Genomic DNA, 7,197 nt, shown 5'->3' with positions numbered 1-7,197 from the left:
TAGTTTATTGTTCAATATTTACGTAGATGCTTAAGTTTAGACCAGAGTTGGGTGATTTTTTGTGGCGCAAATCGTCATTTTTCGTCGAAAATGGTAATTTTTCGATGAAAAATGGAGAAGGTGACTGTTAACAGTTGCCTGCTTTTAACTGCCATAGTAACAGTCGAGTATGACGACTGTTAGTTGTTAGTCAGCCCAAAACCTAATTTTTTAAATTTTTTTGCAAATTTTTATTTTTTATTTCATTTTTACTGTTTATTATTTCTATTCTCTTTATGGTAATTTATTTTTTTAAATTTTAAATATTATTATTATTATTATTATTATTATTATTATTATTATTATTATTATTATTATTATTATTATTATTATTATTATATTGGTATTAGTTTTTAAATATATTAATTTCTTTCTTCATATTACAAATAAGTCTTTTTCCATTTTAAAATTCTTTTTAATTCTTTTATTTTTATGATAAAATTTATTTTTTCAATTTTAATTAAATAATATTTATATTCTTTATTTAATTTTTTTAATTTATTTTTTATTTTTTATTATTTTTCTAGTAATAATTTTAAAATATGTTAATTGTTTTCTTCTTTTTATGTTTAATTTTTTTTCAATTTAAAAGTCTTTTTAATATTTTTGCTTTAATTTTTATATATTTATAGTTTTCTTTAATTTATTTTTCTAATTTTATTTTGGTCTAAATTTTTATTTAATTTAATTTATTATCAGTTTCTTCTTCTTCTTCTTCTTTTTTTTTTTAAATTTCTGAATTATTTTCTATTTTTCATAATTTAATTTTTTTAATCTAAAATGCCTTTTAATATTAGATCTCAATTATTATTATTTTTCTTTAATTTTAAGTTTTTATTTTTTTAATTCAGTTTAATTTTTTATTTTGTCTATAATTCTTAGTGTCGATGTAAAATAAATATATTTCATATTTAGTTATAATTTAATTCGCTTAATTTTCTAAAATTATGCTTTATTCCATTATCTATTACAAAAAGTTCTAGCATTTAAATTTTTGCATGATGGAGTACCATCTCGACGCTGAATTGAGACGAATGGAAGGAAAATGTACTTAGAACAGAAGTTCTAATAGTTTTTATTACTGTATTGGAGTTGCTTGATGATTAATACAAAGATATGTTACGCCATTCTTTCCTTTGTCCCTTTTATCAGTTGAGAAATATGCAGTACTCCAGACATATCATTGATACATTAATATATAGATTGTTTAGGCTATTCGACGGGAATGCACTCCATTTCGACCTCAGGGACAAGGTCACTAGTTTCTCTGTATTTGAGTTTTCTCTAATGACTAGACTAAAGATTATGGGCAATGAAGCAACAAATGATGATACTCAAAGAAATAATAGGCTATATGACACATATTTTTAGCGACAGTGGATGGTGCTTCTACTGCAATCAGGAATGCGACCAGATGTTGGACAGATTGAAGTTGGGAGTGGTATATATCCTTGAAAATATGGTGAAATGTCATCACAAAAAGATTGTGATTGACCTTTTTTATTTGGAAGTTGATGGTCACATTGATGCCTTCAACTACCATCCATGAGGTGGAGGTATTTTCTGGATACCATACACGTATTCACTAAATCAAATTCAAAGTCCAAGGGGCCCTTACGTAGGTATTATACTTATGGATTGCCTTTGGCAATCGGGTAAATGTTTTACATAATTAATGTTAAAATATTTTTTTGCTAAATTTATATATAATAATTGTATGTGTTATAGATTTGACATATGAAATTGTCTCCCTCATGGGTACCCAATTTGTAAGGAAAGGGAAGACACGCTGTCCCTCAGATGCATCATTGGCGAATATCCCGATTAGATGGTTGTCCATTCGACAAACAATTATCAGCTGTCCTCGATGACCCTCACGTATTATACATTTAGAATTTATATTGTATACCGTTCTAAAATTTCAGCACAAGATCATTAACTAGTTAAAATATCAATATGTCACCTTGAAATCCTAACTAAGTTGACGTCGTCGATAGAGGATAAGGATCATGATTTTGTACTTGAATTAGCTGTTCCGCATACTTATGATGTGGTACATGTCTAATCCATCTTGAACCGAGATTGGATATGTTAATTAAATATAATTTATTGTTTATCATTTTGCATGAGTTGGGCTATTTTAATGACGTTATTAATTTTTAATGTTTTTATTTTTGTAGGAGTGCCATCAAGTTGATCGATGACTACCTTCACCCCAGATATCACCTTTGTCGAGGGGATCATATTCGTCGATGGGATCTCATCATCCCATATCTAGAGACCTTCCCCATGAATCTTCTGCATACAGACAAAGTCTTTATTTCGATGATATGTATGTTAGCCGACTGATTTTATCAAAGAGGAGATGGGTGCATTACGACAAGTATTTCAAAAGGAGGTAGGGGTGTTGCGACGAGAGTAGAGATGTGAGGTAGCAGATTTATGCCATAGTATTGGAGTGCTACAAGACCATTTAGTAGACCTTTAAGATGAGGCCGCAGCGCTACGAGGGGATATAATGGGCAAACGAGGGGGTGACAAACAGGGTGATAGAGATGGTAATGGAAAAGGTGGTCACATAGGGTGTGTCCCACCATTGTGGACCGAGGAAGGTACATTAAAATCATTTTTGTGATCTGTAGAGTGGGGGGATGTTTCCGATAGTGACAGAAGAGGTGGTAGAAGAGGAGTAGAGAATGGGGTGGCCCCAATGATAGAGGGGATGGCGATCTCCAAGGCGAAGGAGATGGAGACGGTCATCAAGGTGAGAGGTTGGCGGCCCTGGGATAGATGGGATGGCCAGGACGGAGGAGATGGCGAATAGGAAAGGACACCTGTCATGATAGAGGGTAAGAAGTGTGCTATTGACATGCTTGAGCAAGTGGTCGACAAGAGATCAAGATTATAGTCGCAATGTTGCTTCTCCATTCATGGCTGAGGCAAAGGGAATGACATTCATAGACGAGACGTACCCTAATCTCTTCCGAGATGTAGGCCCTACCAAGTGTAAAGCGTTCGAGACAGAGTAGAGAAAAATTATGCCTAGGTATGTATTTTATGAATTTAGTAAAGTAGCTAAAACATCTATGTTTCTTTTAACATTTTTTCTTTTTCTTTTTTCAAAGCTACCTATACCATATGTCAAAGGATGATATTGGATGCTTATAAGTGGTTTTAGGACATCACAACTTCGACATCTTAGCTCGCCAACGATGTAAGTGTAATCGCAATTGTTATTTTGTGATATATACATAATTTGTTGTTTATTAAATTGAATGACTCTCTTTTTTTTAATTGATGTTTCTTGCTGCAGCACATCGACTAGGTTTGGACCAGTTGTGCGATTGAGGTTGAAGATATTCGAGATCATTTGACGTTCCAAGCCAAGTCATACTGAGCACTGAGTTTCTATGTGCCATTAACATTGAGAATTAGTCGCTCCAATTTTTGGGGAATGAGGATAGGGTGTCTAAATATATGCTCGAGTGGGTTATAGAGATGTGAAAAAGTGTCAGGAGAAACCATGGGCGAGTCATATGCATATGTACATTCTAGTGATTGTGAATCATCAATACTTTGCTATGGAGATCGTCTTTGTTGATTCCACTATATATGTATACGACTCCGATCATACCTGTCTAACACAGGGCCAGCTCGAGCATATATTAGAGCCGGTGGCTGTGATCATTCCTTTGATAGCTATACACATAGAAGTTATTGTACATGACAAACTAGTCATTGTAGAGGACATGCCGATGGCGAGACAGAAGAAATCGTAAGTATTTATAAATTTTTTAATTTGAAAACTTGGTTTTTAGCTATACATTATCAAACTAACATAATATCATTTAATTGCATGGGCGATTGTGACATATTCGCAATCAAGGATATTGAATTTTTCAGTATAACATATAAGATTGATGAAATTGACCAATCCTGGACACAAATTTGAAGGAAGAAGTTAGCGTGTGATTTTCAATTGTGATGGTAAATATTGTATATTATTTTATTTGAAAATGTAAATATTGATTATTTAATTTCAATTTGTTATATATTGTGTATTGTTTATTAAGAAATATAAATATTGTCATACTATTTATTAAGAAATATAAATATTGTTCATTTAATTTTTTTGATTGAGATCTATAATAAATTATATATTATTTTAATTTTATGAAAACAAAGTATGGGGACCTAACTGTAACTTTGTAATAGTTGATTCGGAACATGAAAGCGTGGTCAAAGATTAATATTGATTGATTACACATTCGTCTATTTGTCATCTTAGAAAATTTGACTTGTACACAATTGGCTGGTACGCTCTGTTGCTCTACACCAATTGCATCTACGTATACGATAAAACTATCTGGTGGATGGTATTCTAGATCTACGTGAACGTTCAAAACCAATTCAACTTCGGGTGGCAACAAATATTAAGTGGGAGAATAGAGTTGAGAACTTTCTGCTCGACTTCAACGGGTAGAGGAAATATAGTCTCATCATATATTGCTCTCCAATAATTAGCCGTGTAATAAGGAAAGCCTAAGGTTCTCACTAAAAAGCCTCTATATATAGCCGCTACGACTACATGCTCATATGAAAAACTCTCTAACTGAAATCGACAAGTACAGGTGTTATCAATGATATCATATTGTGTGCACATTCACGGAGAAGAGCAACTCATCCAATGGTTTTGCATTCGATTTTATCGCGACCTCTGCAGCCTTGAGGAGTTTATTCTCTTGAGTTGAGGCTAGCACGCTTGTGCAAATTTGTGACTTTGCAAGTCTGTCATGAAATTACTGTTACAGCTTGTTACAAATGTTTCAATCATTGCGAGTATTGGTAACTCTTGATCCTTCTTGAATAATACATTGAAAGACTTGGCATTTTTTATGTCATCATGTTGTATTTGACGTCCAGAAAAATATAATCATACCCAATGTTCAATCCCTTCTCATGTTAGATAATCCCATGTTGGAGATGGAATATATTTTATTTCAACAATAAACTTCTTACATTCTTCAACATTGTAAGCTAATCCCACGTTGGAAATGAAATATATTTTATATCATTAAACTTATTACATTTTTCAACACTGTAAGCTTCTGTCATTTTCCTAAATAATGAAACAATGCATTTGCCCTGATACCTATTTTTTAGTTTACCTTGTATATGATACATGTAATACCCATGATGTGCCTCGAAAAAGTTTCAACGATACCATTTATTATAGATGGTCCCTGATCAATTACAAAGGCAAGGTCATCAACGTCCCTAATTACTTTCATCGACTTTGTATAGAACTAAAGCATCGACAAAACATTTTCGCTATCGGCTATGCTAAGTGTAAGACGGTAAATTTGGATGTAAGTGTCTTAACATGTAGCAAAATCAACTTGCCTTAATATCAAGAGTTCAATGTTGTATGATCAACTAAAATTAGGGGTTTCATCGCATTTCGAAATCCTTGAATGCATTGTTTAAGAGCCATAAGAAAAACTTGAAGCAATTCTGGCCCCCCATCTCAATAAAATTGCCGAGTCATGATTAGTTTTCTACATGTTATAGTAATACCTAGCCAATTTAACATAACTTTCCTCGATCGAGCTCAATAAATCCTCCAATGTGCCTTCCAAGTCTTTTGGTAGCTCATGGTCACTCCATACTCTCGACGGACAACATTAATAGTGTCCAAAAGTCTATAACTTTTCTGTAGATCATGATATTTGTGCATTATCTATCGACCAATAAACTACGCTCAGGAACGCCTATGATCATTTTGACGAATTTCCATTTCACAAGTATGCTCCTATGTATACTTATAAACAAAAAATAACTCATTCGTGTCCATCTTCGTCGCTCACAAACACCAACGATAACTGTCGTCGACGCAGATAATTGTTAATAATGAATTATTTTGATTTCTTTACTTTGAACTCAAAGTGGTGTCTCAATACAATTCAATGTACATCTTCCTGTATATCTTTCTTGTTTTAAATAGTTGTTCGACATGAAAATTCTCATTATTGGGAACCACAAACGAAGAATTATAAGATGGTCCATTCGATCTAGAGCCTGAGTTCCCACTTGATTATGTCTCTAATGGAATAAAACAATCAAATCCTTATTTGTAAATTAATTTTCGTTCTTGTTGTCCTAAACTATCGAGGAAATCCTATGCGAAACGGCAAGATCACAATGAGGAACATCTGTCTTGAGAATAATATCATCATTCTCAGGAGCTATCTCTACTATGTCCCAAAAATCATTAACATTATGATCCCTTCCATCCGAATTTTCGTATTCAATTTCGACGACATCCTTCCTCACTAAAGTCATGCAAAGAGGAATGACGTACATTTTGTTCAATGCTAATAGATAATTCACTTCAACTTCAAAAGTAACCTTCATAGGTGGAACCGAAATGAGTGAATGCTCGTTGAATAGAAATCTCAATTTCATACTGTATTAATAGGGATCGACTTTGAGCTTTTCTTGTAAATCGTGGTATATTTTCTCATATGATGTAGTCGATGTTATGAAAATTGGAATAACACCACGTATATCACTCTTCCATTTTTTATTTAATTCGAAATCACCATAATAACAAACCGGAATTATAGCTATATCTACATGACATAACATAATTTTTTTATTTAATTATAAGAAAAATAGTCAGAAAATTGACCCAACCCAATGGCAAAAGAATTTTTAATTAAAAGATAAATAGTCGATCAGCTGTTAGCAATCGATTCGGCCTCCTTGTGCGTTGCCATAAATCTCGTCCGATAGTTCATACGTGCGATGAATTTTTCTCGTTTATGCTTAAAAAATGATAGATTTGTTGAAAAATTTATCTAAATGCTAATCTATATCAAAATAGGATTTGTCGATTAAAAAAGTATACTTATTTAACGGAAATAAAATTAAACTTTCGTAAATATACTTAATGGTTTGAAGCCATGGATACAAAAAATTATTTTCTTGTTCAAAGTTTGATAATATTTTGAGATTTTGAAGTTGAAGCAGATGAAAAACAAGAGAGTTTTTATCAATATTGGAATAAACAAATAAGAAAATTAGCTAATTTTGAAAATTTAAGTGGGAAGTATTTGACTTTTATTTATTAACAAAAAAAAAAAAAAAAAAAAAAAA

Source organism: Olea europaea, chromosome 15, assembly GCF_002742605.1.
Source record: "Olea europaea var. sylvestris chromosome 15, O_europaea_v1, whole genome shotgun sequence".
Lineage (NCBI taxonomy): Eukaryota > Viridiplantae > Streptophyta > Magnoliopsida > Lamiales > Oleaceae > Olea > Olea europaea.
Note: the sequence above shows the minus strand (reverse complement) of the source record.